This window comes from Microcebus murinus, chromosome 5 (assembly GCF_040939455.1).
Source record: "Microcebus murinus isolate Inina chromosome 5, M.murinus_Inina_mat1.0, whole genome shotgun sequence".
Classification (NCBI taxonomy): Eukaryota; Metazoa; Chordata; class Mammalia; order Primates; family Cheirogaleidae; genus Microcebus; species Microcebus murinus.
The window spans coordinates 18308827-18322207 of NC_134108.1; the positions used below are offsets into that span (position 1 = coordinate 18308827).

The window sequence follows — 13381 nt, forward strand, 5'->3', positions numbered from 1 at the left end:
GACATTCCAGGTGGGCTGCCTTTCTGAGAGAGGGACAGAGACAACCAGAGTGCTTGTTTTCCTCCACCAGACTCTTTTCCTCCTCTTCTCTTCCCCCACCCATGGCTGCCAGAAGAGACGATTGAGCCAGGGCTTACAGGAGCAGTTGCTTCCCCTCTTTTGGTGCATCTACCACACTGAGGCTTCTGCACAGAGTGTGGCTGAAACCTTTCTTCTTAAAGATCTGCATCAGACTAAGGGATGCTCAGACTGTGAGCTCACCGGCCCTCCATGCTGCTGCTTGCCCAGCTGCTCCATCAGAGCAGCGCACACCCCAAAGCAGAAGGACACCAAACCTACTCGAGAACCCTATAGGCAACTTGGGACTAGCACACATCTCCCTGGCATGGTGAGGGAATTGATCTTTGGGGACCTGGGGACAGGCCTGCGGGCCAAATCCTATACCCACATGGACTCAATCATGTTTCTTGGGGACATGGAACAGAGATTTGTGAACTAATCTTGGGAGGTGAAGCATCTACATGGGCAGAACTGAAAAGAGAGTGCAGCAGGGACATAAATTTGATTCAACATAGTGCTGGAAGTTCTAGCCAGAGCCATCAGATAAGAAAAGAAAAGAAAGTATATCTAAATTGGGAAAGAGGAGGTCAAACTATAGTTTTTTGCTAATGATATGATCTTATATCTAGAAATCTTCAAAGACTCCACCAAGAGACTTTTGGAATTGATAAATAAATTCAGCAAAGTCTCAGATTACCAAATCAATGTACACAATCAGTAGTATTTTTATACAGCGATAACAGTCAAACTGAGAGTCAGATAAAAGACTCAATACCATTCAAAATAGCTAAAAAGAAAATAAAGCACTCAAGAATATACTCAACAAAGGACATGAAAGATCTCTACAAAAAGAACTATGAAGCACTGAGGAAAGAAATCTCAGATAACACTAATGGAAAAATATATCATGCTCATGGATCAGTAGAATCAACATTGTTAAAATGTCCATACTACCCAAAGTGATTTACAGATTTAATGCAATCCCCATTAAAATATCAATGTCCTATTTCAGAGATCTAGAAAAAATAATTCTATGTTTCATTTGAAACCAGAAAAAAAGCCCAAATAGCCAAAGCCATCTTAAGCAAAAGGAACAAATTCAGAGGCATAACATTACCAGATTGCAAACTATACTACCAGTCAATAGTAACCAAAACAGCATGGTATTGCCACAAAAAAACAGACATAGAGCAATGGAACAGAAACAAGAATCCAGATATAAAATCATTTACTCACAGCCAACTGATCTTTGACAAAGCAGACAACAATATACACTGGGGAAAAGAATCCCCATTCAAAAAATGGTTCTGGGAAAACTAGAGAGCCACATGCAGAAGAATGAAATAGGAACCATATCTGTCATCACTCACAAAAAATTAATTCAGGATGGATAAAAGATTTAAGTGTAAGGCATGAAACCATAAGAATTCTAGAAGAAAATGTAGGAAAAACTCTTCTAAATATTGGCCTAGGCAAAGGATTTATGAAAACGACCACAATGGCAGTCACAGCAACAACAAAAATAAATAGATAGGATTTGATTAAATTAAAAAGCTTCTGCATAGCTAAGGAAATAATCAACAGAGCAAATAGACAACCTACAGAATGGGAGAAAATATTTGTAAGCTATATATCTGGTAATGGCTAATAACAAGAATCTACAAAGAACTTAAGCAAATCAGCAAAAACAAAGAACTCTATTAAAAAGTGGCCAAAAGACAAGAACAGAAGGTTTTCAAAAGAAAAATAAACAAATGGCCAATAAACATATGAAAAAATGCTCAACTTCAGTATTTATCAGGGAAATTCAAATTAAAAACACAATGAGATATGACCTTACCCTGGTTAGAATGGATTTTATTAAAAAGATCAAAAGCAATAAATGCTAGCATGGATGCAGAGAGAAAGGAACGTTTATACACCATTGGTGGGACTGCAAATTAGTACAGCCTCTATGGAAAACAGTATGGAGATTCCTCAAAGAACTGAAGGTAGACCTACCATTTGATCCAGCAATCCCACTACTAGGTATTTACCCAAAGGAAAAGACACCTGCACCCAAATGTTTATTGCAGCATAATTTACAATTGCAAAGATGTGGAATCAACCCAAGTGCCTATCAATTCATGAGTGGATTGACAAAATATGGTATATGCATGCCATGGAATACTACTCAGCCATAAAAAGAATAAATTAATGCCTTTTGCAACAATTCCGGTGGAACTGAGAACCATTATCCCAAGTGAAGTATATAAAAAATGGAAAAAGAAACACTACATGTACTTGCCATTAAATTGGAACTAACACATGCACAGAGGGAAGTAAAACTCAGTGGAAATAAAGCAGGGGAAAGGAGGGAAGAAGAGGTGAATAAAAACCTACCTAACAGGCACAATGAACACTATATGGGTGATGGATACATTTATAGCCCTGACTCAAGCATTACAAAAGTGATCCATGTAACCAAAAACAATTGTACCCCTGTAATATTTTGAAATGATATTAATTTGAAAAGTTTCCTGAGACAGGACAAAGCCCTGGGCACACTGACAATTACAATGTAGATGAAGCATGAGAGTCTAGAGAATTAATCTGTTTTGTGACATTTGACATATATTCATCTACCTCAGTCCTCAGTTTTACCATTTATAATTGGAGGGATACAATATAGAATCATTGTGAAAATCACATGAGATAACACAGTGCCTGACATATACAGTAAGTACTCAATAAATTTAGCATTATAGTCTGTGCATAGCCATTATTGTACCTTCCCACCTGCTGTGTATACAAAGTTCAGTTTATTTTACACAGAAGTGGTTCTTTGCATTTTATATTTTGATTGAGCCTTTTTGAAAACCAGATGCAAGTGTACTTTCTCTTTCCCGAAAAATACACACAAACAATGCAAAAACAATCCAGGGCCTAACTCATTGCTCTCTATTTAATAGCCACACAGTAAATTCAAGAATGAATAAACTTAGTATGACCAAAATGTGTTGTAAATTAATAAAGTATCAAGTAAAAGGATGCAACTGGTTTTTAAAAAATTTGCATGCAATTCAAGGAGCTTGTGGACTCTCCAAAACCCATGCATGACTCCGTCTCTGCAGCATTTTCTGAAGGAAGTCACAGCCAGATTGTATATGCATTAGTGTGGCTTGGGGTTTGGAACTTTATGCCTCAATCCATTTCAGCTCTGCAGGCTATAGCATAGCCCTGCAGGTTCTTAGATTTAAGACACAGTAGGTACTCTTGTTCTCCATGGGCATATATATTGAGTCAGAACAGGCAAGGTGTGAAAAGGTTCTGCCCTTTATTCTCCCACTGCCCTACCTGGTAACCAGGCAAAGGACACACTGCCTTGTGATCCTCTAGCACCATCTGGGATGTTACCTTAGCTTCTTTGGTGACCAATATCAGTCCACTATTCATCCATGAATGAGACTCTTTGGCTTTTCCTCTTCTACTTTTTTCTCTCCTCCCGGGTTTCTTTTTCTACTTTTTCTTTTTTTTTTTTCCCCTAGAACTCTGCTTATTTTCTTTAACTGAATACAGCATGGAAGAGAAATGTAATTTTGGTTTTCTGTTATCATTAGTGAATACATTTTAGATTCTTTACCTGAAATTTTAAATAGTCACACCATTATATCTTTCACTTGGAGTCTCCTTCCCCTCAAAAAGAATACTTCCAACTTATAGGCAAACTTGAATACACTTTATTTTTTCCCAAATAGTTTAGGTCTTTTTAATATTAAAAAGTACTCATTTTAGTTTTATACCTGGCTTTTCCCCTAAATAATTTCCAAAATCTTCCATTGAATTCTCTCTAAAAACAAACACTCTAAAAATTATAACTTGTTCTATATGTTTTACATTTTGTTTTCTAATTTTAAAAATTGTATATTTTAAAATATTTTTGGTTTTTCCACTCCAAATTAAAATGAGTTTTCTGGAGCTAATTTATTCTAATGGTAATCAGAGTATATATATATTTTAAAGATAAACATCCCTCAGCATTCTCTTATTTTATGACTCTGTTTTGGAAGCTGGTGACTGCTGTCTCATAGCTCTTTCCAGATTGTATTTTTCATCTATCAGTGAAACCAGTAACTTTATGGCATATGGTAAGGAATGACCTTGAGGGTTTTTTAATAGAAGATGTGCAATCTCCATTTATAAAATTGTATTAACACGTCTGCATATTTTTAAGCCTGTTGACTTTGCTTCTGTCATCAGAAGCCATGTTCAGGGAACAATAAAGACTGTCATTTTACACTGTGTGTACACAAATCTCTGCTAGTGTGCACCAAGCCATCTGCTCTGCCAAGGGAGTTTTCTTTTTCTTTGCATGTCCTAACTGTGAAAAGGGTTTAAGATGATAATGTCATGCTACCCATTTCCTGTGCTATGATTTTCATTATCTTGACTTTTGAAAAGATTGCTGCTGATGAACTAGGTGCAAAATGCCAGCATTAGATTGGTCCTTTTACTTTCTCATTATCATTTGTCATTTAAACCAGTTGATCTTTTTCAAATGTTAGAAAATCTCTTCTGATTCAATGTGAGTACCTAGCTTCATTGTCTGGTTTCCTCTTGTCCATCACATTTTTCTTCCTCTTCTCTCTTAATCCTGATTATTAATAAGAACTAAATAAACTGTGGTGCAAAGCTGCAATCACTAACCTTTGTATAGAAAGATCACATTCACTCTTCATAACATCAACATTCTTTGGTGGTAAAAAGTGAAATTTTTCTTTTCTTAAATTCTTGGAGTAGTTCTGTTTACAAGTGAATCACTTTCTGAAGTTCCTTCTTTCTTTTCTAACATCTCAGAAAGAGGGAAAGGACTATATCAAAAACTATACAACTTCCTATAGTGCTAGCCCAGCTCATTCATATGTGCTGCAATTGGTTTCCAAAGATGATTGGGTAGGGCTGCCATCTCAGTATTAGGGCATAATGCATTCTTTTGTTACCAGACTTTGAAGAAAATCACACATCTATCATCCAGATACTGAAATGAAAGTTATTTTTATTTCAAATACTGAATATCAGAAAACTTGAGTGATATTAGAATCCATGTTTTCCATATGAAGCAGATTTATTAATGTCAGTACCTTCAGAATTCATGGACAAAGAATTTCTAGAAGTTTCCAAAGCCTGAGGATCTCCAACACTTATAATAAAGACTAGGGGACATTTGGGATGTGATGTCAGAGGCCACTAGATACTGGGGAACCTGACCCCTTCCTATCCTTGAGCCCCCTCATTTATCTTCTTCCCCCACTTTCTGTATCTGTCAAAACACCTTCTCTGAGGTGCACATTAATGTAATATTAATGCATCTGTGTGCCTAGTCTGAAGATGTAACCCAGCCTAGGATCATTCAAATCATAGAAGAGGGGTTTCTATAATCTATAGGAGTTTTTAAGAATGTCCTTGGAAGACACTGGACTTTCACTGTTAATCCACTGACCATCCATGCCACTGTGTGAACATGTACAAGGATTCCCAAAAAACACAAGAAAGGCCAAGGAGTGTTGTGTTTCTGAGTTAAAGTTTTCTGCCGATGCTCCCTTTTGACTCTAGATGCTATAGGAGCTTCTTGACCTATAAACTAGTGAGCCACCTGTAGACATGTAGACATGCATTTCCTGGAAAATGCAACACTGCACTTTATTACAAAGTTTTCAGGGAAATTACTACCATTTTTTGATTCTATTTTGATTACATCACAGGCTGAAGAGGATAGCAGAAGTCTTTTCTGTCTTCTCACTACTGCATTTATAAAGATGATGGACAGAAGGAAACTAATAAGCTAGATGCTTTATATGGTTTCCTTTAATCCTTAGAGCAATCACATAAAGCAGTCCTTATGTCACCTCATTTTATAAATATACAAACTAAACCTAGAAAACTTAGATAATTGGTTCAAGATTCTTTAGAAAGAATATTTCTAACAAATCTTTCTCCACCAAGACCAACGCAAGTCTCTGAGTTACCATAGCCTGAGAGTACCTAAAACAATAGAATTGCATTGCATCTTATCATTGATTTATACAAGCAATAGCTGAATGTGACCTTTTTGACACACCAGTCCATTCCCTTCATTTGACAGAGAAGAGTGGAGACAGCAAGCCAGGCTGTCTCCAACAGAGGGCCAGGCTGAAGGTCGAGCCCAGATTGCTTTGCATGTCAGATGCAATGGCCAGGAGGCTCATTTTTCTTCATTTCTCTATAGGCTCCCAGGAATTCTGAAACTCTGAACTATAAGAACCTGAAATTTAAGATAATTTAACTAAAAATTAATATTATTTTTTTGCATTTACTTCAAGGGAGTAAGGCTGCCTGGGTTCATGCCATGACTCCATCACTTTTTATTGTGTGACTTTAGGCAGGCTGCTTGGTCTTTCTATGCCTCAGTTTCTTTATCTGTGAAGTGGGAATAATACTAGTAACCTATTTAATAGGTTATTGTAAGGATTAAACAAATTAATGAAATCTACAAAGAACTGACATATATGATAGAATTAGCAGACAAGGATATTTAAAAAGTGACTATAAATGTATTCTTTGTGCTCAAAAAGTTAAGTAGAAATATGATGACTGAATGCAATGTAGTGTACCATAACAGAAAAAGATATTAGGTAAAATAAATAAATAAATCTGGAAAAGAATGTATTTTTAGTTAATAATAGTGTGTCAGTATTGGTTCATTAATTGTAATAAATATGCCATACTAATATAAGATGTCAATAACTGGGTGTGACATATATGGGACTCTCTGTACTATTTTCCTAATACGTCTGTAAATCTAACACCAGTCTAAAGCAAAGCTTATTTTTTTAAAAATTAGATATTTTCATGGAAATAAAAAACAATCAGAAGTTCCAGTTTCTTCTGCTCACCTACCCCCAATTCTTTCCAAAAAAAACAAAAAAAAAAACCCCAAAATCTCAAGGGGCCAGGGAAAATGTATTATGTTTTATGTTACCTTACGGTGTTAGAGGAGGGGCTGATCTTTATACTGCTGTCCTCTCAACCTTCAACCTCCAGAAAAGCCAGAGTGTTAGCCACTCTTTTATCCTGGTCTCATTCCACGCTGTTGCTGTGGCTGAAGGTCTTTGACTAACGGCCGTGTGGCTCATTCTTAAAGGAGCCCCTAAGCACACCACACCATCCTCCACAGCACATGGCCACCCCATCTAACCTCTCTGCACCCCCAGAACATCAGGGAGTGTGTAAGACGTCAGGCCCCTTCAAGATCTGTTTTGGCTTTTTTCTTTAGTCTATTTCCTTATTTCCAGCTTCAGTAAGATAAGTATCTTACTTATTTTAAAATATACTTATATGCAATGCTATTACCAAATCTTCAGTAAAATTTGTGTTGGTAGTATGTCATGAACCAAATGTGTGCGACCTCCTAAATTTACATGTTGAAATCGAATGCCCAGTGTAATGATATTTGTAGGGGAGGCCTTTTAAAGATAATTAGGTGACAAGGATTGAGCCCTCATAATGGGATCAGTACCTTGTAAGAAGAGGCTAAAGAGTTAGCTGGCTTTCTTTTCTGCACGTGAGGACATGAGAAGTTGGCCACCAGCAAGCCAAGAGAGGGCCCTCACCCAAACCAGACAGTGCTGTCACCCTGGCCTCGGATGTCCTGCCTCCAGAATTGTGAGGAATAAATGCCTGTTGCTTATCAGCCACCCAATCTAGAGTACTTTGTTTTAGCGAATCAGAATAACTGAGACACGGTGTCTTGGGAAAAGAGGAAAAGGCCAGATGATTGGCTTGAAGGCAGATGTGCAGAAGGAGGACAGCAGGAGAGACAAGGTGAATGCTGAAGGGGCTCCAAAATCCAGCAAGTGCAGGAATAAAAGTGTGATATGGCCAAGAAAATCTAGAGATATCCTGGAACTCTTGGTAAATTTTTGAGGAGGGTGCAAGAGTTTTCAGGGAAATTGAGATGGAGTAACAAGCAATTTTATTTAGAAATAAAAGAAAAGATGACCTCAGAATGCTGATGTTGAGGGCTTTGAAGAGAGTCTAATCACTCAAGGTTTAAACAAATTTAGCATTGACATTAGAAAATAATATATTAAATTCCATTTTCTGTGATGCCAATATGTCATGCTTTGCAAACTGCAATTTTTTTCTCCACTTGAGAGATAGGAGGGTGTTTCCAGGTTTTTGAGGATGATGTCTAAACCACAGGACTTCTAGAGAGGAACAGGTCTTATTCAGGCACAAGCTGTAAGGTGAGGTTTTTCTAGTCTACATATTTGGAACATCTGAACCTCCAATAAATGTATTTAGCAATATTGAGGGAGTTATTTACTCTAGGATTTATAATGACAAGGAAATCATTTGAGAATGAAAGTATCCACATGTAACAAGAACTAAATAAAGGTCACTAAATATTTATTTTAAAATACATACATATATACATATACATTTGAATATATGCACATTTGAATATATATTTGGATATATATTTGAATATATATTAAAATTTACATATGCATATGTAGGTGTATATTGTGTATTTTCTTAAAAAGAATATAAGATCTGTAGGAAGAAACCCTTTGGTATAATGCTAGCATCAATTTGGAACCACTGAGAGGTGTAGCCAGGTGTGGCTAAAGTAAATATGCTTTCCAGTCTCTCTTCAGTTCTTTTTCTTTCATCATTTACATGTTTATGAGGATTCCAATTCTGCAATATCATTTTAGTTTGATAGATGTGTATTGGTATTTTCTTGTGGTTTTAATTTGCATTTCTATGATGACTAATTAAGTTGAATACTTTTTCCTATGTTTATTGGCCAAATGGATAGTCCCCTTCTGTGCAATGCTTGCTCAAACCTTTTGCTATATTTTTTCTACTGAACTGCCTGATTTTTGTAGTTGTTTATATATGTCAGACACAAGTTCTTCCCTAGTTATACACATTACCTTGTGAGTACTTTGGTAGTATTAGCCAGTGTTAATTTGGTCAGTGTTTACATGTTATGTATTTTACTGTCCTTTTATTTTTAAGCTTCATCCGTCCTTATATTTGTATTGTGCATTTTATCCATTCTGAAAATTTTTGTTGCTTTTTGTCAATGTCAGTGATAACTACTTATTTCCTAATATTATCATAATTAGAATATAAAGGAGTTTTGTTTAAAATAATAAAAGAACCTTTCTGACTAATGGTTGTTCTGAAACTGTCACTCACTGCCTTATAAAAGTAAGTTCTTATTAATATGGGTTCCATAAAAAATTTCCTCTAAAATATATATACTCTAGATAAGTAAGCAAGTGCTTATTTTAATAGCAGTGAAAATGTCATTTTATAATTATTAAATCTCATTTGAATAAATATCATATTTTTAATAAACTTAAACTGAGTGAAGCCAAATCCCTAAAATAAATACCTAAAGATATTTCAAAACTGCCAAAAAGCCTGTTACATAATCCATGAAGAAGGATTTTTTAGTGTGTGATTTCTCAAACTGTTGGCTTGAGAAACCCTTGGGATATGCAGTCTTGTTGCAAGAAGTCTAGAGATGTGGACTAATCTATACATCATAATTAATCAACTGAATATGAATAATCAACCTACTTTCTTTGTATTTACTTTGTTCTTATTGTGATATATGTGTATAAATCTATACTCAATTATGAACACTGTATTTTCTCAGTCAACCAATATAATGTTTATGACTATTATACTATTGTTAATATTATGGAATGATCTGTGATATTTTTATCTTTGAAAGGGTTCTTATAACTGAAAAGTTTAGGAGAGCGTTGATATGTTGAAAATGTTATTTTGCCTCCCTGGGCTCAAGTTTTTTCAACTATGAATGAAAATTTTAACATCTACCATGTAGAAATTTAGTGGATGTTCAGGGATTCAAAAAATGTTAATGTCCCCACTTGTCCTTCCTCACATGTATCAAAAGCATGGTTTTACTTTGGAAGAGAAATTGTCAAGTTAAAATCAAGTTAATTGATTCTCAATTTTCTCACAATTCTGATTTCTTAAAAAAACATTAGTGGAGGGAGAATTAATAGAAAAAGTCAAACTGCTTAGCAGAAATTGGAGAGGAGGGTAAGAGTGACAGAATCACAGTTTAGTAATGTCACTGACAGTTATAACGCTACGCCTAAACATTGAAAGAAGTCATTAAAGCAAGTTAATTTATGTTTACTTCTAAAAAAATTTCAGCCAAAAATTAAGCATCTAAATGTTTCCCACATATTAATTTCCAATATCTTTAATCCTTACAACAAACTTTTCTGTTGAAAGCATATACTAGTATTATTTTCTTTTTACAGATGAGTGAAACTGAGATATGAGGATGCTAAATCAATTTGCCCAAGGTGACAGAGCAAGTATGTGGGGAAGCTGGTTTTAACTCTATGCTCTCTCATAAAGGAAATCTTGCCCAAATCTAATATGAAATGCTGTCTCTTGGTTGATTCAGATGCATTCTGGGTAATTATATGATGCGAGTTGCGAGGGTAGTGGACAAGGAACTCGCTCCTTTCCTCCCTCCCCCCGAGAAAGCATGCGTGTTCTTTCCCTATTCACTGAATATAAGCTTTGAGATTTTCCTGTTTCCTTCACAAGGAACAGCTTCCTATAAATTCCTTCCAGCCCTGTTATTCTGTGAGTGTTCCCATTTCCAGAGACACCAAATTTAGGGGAGGCTAGACAGCTCTGCCTTTTCCGATAAAATCAAACAACCTGAGAACGTCTCTTATGAAATAAGTATTTTAGGATAGCAGAAGGAAATTCTCTGGCTGTGTAGAGAGAAATAAGACTCACAAGGCACATTTCCCAGCGTGGTTCTCTAAAGTAAAAAAGCACGTCTATGACAGAGCACTGTAGTTCAGTGGCGATGGCATTGCTGATTCCCCTGGGGAATGTCAGTGGACCGGCCTGGTCTGTGAAAAACAGGTTTACAGAGTTAAGACTGATGTAGCCTTGACTTTTACTGTTTTCTTCATTGACTACCAGCTTAGCCAATTTGTCTTGGCTGAGCAGGTGTCCTCAAGGATAGAAGAGTATTTGACCCATGTGATTGATTCTTAATGAACTATCTTAACAGCACATATCTCTCTTGAGAAAATTACTATTACTTTGGGGCTACATTTTATTACTCTTGTGAATATTGATTAAACACACTCACTCAGTAACCACGTGTATACAACACTTTACTGAATACATTGATGACTGGGCATAAACATATATTTACCCAGGCAGAGAATTTCAGGAATGATTAAACTCTGAAACCAAAACTATTGCAGAGAAGCGTTTGTGAGAATGGATCAGCCAGAGAATTATCTTTGTTGATTAATAACTGCTTGTCTCTCGATTTTACTTTGCATTAGTGTTACTTACCATTAAAAGATCCTGTCCATACTGTGGGTGTAGTCAGTACATTTTGTTACTGTTTGGAAAATGATACAGCTACACACCACATTTGGAGTAACTGTTACTAATTATATATGGCTCATTTCCACTTTTTATATTATGATATAATTAAGAAAAATTTCTTATTATATAAGTCAAACTTTCCCCCTCCATTTTTTCCTTCAAAGTAAAAGAGAAAGAAGGAATGCAGAAAAGACAATGTAAACAAGAGAGAGAGCGAGCTATGGATTTACAGATTCCATCTGTGATTTCCTTTCTTTGATTTCTGTAATTCAATGAAGGAGGATGAGTGTAGTTCGAATCCCTCTTGCCAAACGTGTATTATACTGTGAGAATAATTGGACTTCTTTCAAGGCCCTGCAGCTCTGTTATGAGCTTTAATGTGCAAAGGTCATGATGTAGGGGAAGAGGGGCTTCAACAAGAGACTAGAGGATATAAAACATATTGACAAAATATAAAAGCTAACAGGGAGGTGAAGCATACAACTGCTGGTATCAGATGTGGAAATGAAATATGAATTAATTAGCCAGAAGTCAGGATTCTCATTATGTGTGAAGTGGAGAAATGAGAGCCCTTGATCTTGCCTACTCTATCCAGCCAAAGGCATGGCTGATCTGGCCTGCAGTGAGACTCAGCCACTTCCTACCCAAAGAGAATGCTTCCCCAGACAGAGTGCAGATTCTTCTCCTGACAGTGGAGTGCTCACCCCTTAGAACTCACTAACAAAATCAAATCAGTTTCTTCTTCTTATTATTCCCCAAACACAACCACAACTCTTTCAGTTTGTTTATTCAACAAATGGTATGGCACACAGGAAAAATCCATTATTAATCCAGCTGTGGAGAAGAGGTTAAAATCTGTTAATATGACCCTGAGTAGGAAAAAAAAGTATGCCATGATATCAAAAATATGTTTGCCATTTATCTAGTCCTATACATAGTGTACGAGACCGGGTTGTGTGTAAATGGTCTCTAGGTCTCAATTTTTAGAGCCCATTGGGTTTAGAGCCCATTCGTGGTCCTACTTTAATAGTCCTGAAATCCTAGAAGGTTGCCTATTGCTTCTTATAAATCAAGAAAAATATATCCATATTTCTTAGACACAGGATGTTTTCAAATTCAGCTATAAAGTGCATAGGTACTAAAAAGTACTTGGGAAGAATGTAAAGAAGTATTTAAGTGGTATGCAGGGTAGTTTAGAGGAAAAATAATGCTGTGTCAATTTTCATCCCAGAAAGATCAATAGGTAATTTAAGGTTGCATCTTCTCTCCTTATAAAACACATAATTCATTTAGTGTCTCTAGTGCTGAACACTCTAAGAGTAGCACTGGAGAATAAAATTCCCTCTTTAAACTTGAAATTAAGGAACTAAAATCATATCTCAGTTTTTATCAAAATATGATTGGAATAGGATCACTTGGGGGCTCTTGTTAAAAGGGCAGATTCCCTGGGCCTTGCCCCCCAAATAATCAGTGGCAGAAACTAACTGATAAAAGAAGAGATAACAATATCTAACACTTGCTTTCTTATATTGGTCTTGTGTATCTGCTTTATTCATTCAGGAAGTGTTTATTGAGCACTTTTTAAAATCTAGGTATTTTTATGTATGTGATTTAATGATAAATCAAATAGTTCCTGCTCTGTAGAAGTTCAGAGTGTCTTGGCAAGAAGATAGTTCATATTAGTGCCATAAGTGATAAAAGGGAAATGCCTGCCAGGCCAGGCTCACCCAGAGCAGTAAAGGAGCAAAAAAAAAAAAAAAAGATGTCAGGTTGCGGGAGGAAGATGCATGGTGTCCGGTAAAAATGTTGAATTTTGAGAAAATCAAAGGCAGAGAGGCCAGTCAGGAGACCATCACAATGAAGCAGAAAAGACATGGGAATT

General features: G+C 36.1%; 1 long non-coding RNA gene across 1 annotated transcript in view; it reads left to right on the top strand.

Moving 5' to 3' along the window:
• The window catches only part of LOC105864347 (uncharacterized), a 57221-nt gene that overhangs the window by 14340 nt on the left and 29500 nt on the right, over positions 1-13381 (top strand). The window contains exon 3 of the long non-coding RNA XR_001150991.2: positions 10395-10451. This is a non-coding gene — a long non-coding RNA (uncharacterized LOC105864347). The remainder of the gene's footprint in view (positions 1-10394; positions 10452-13381) is intronic.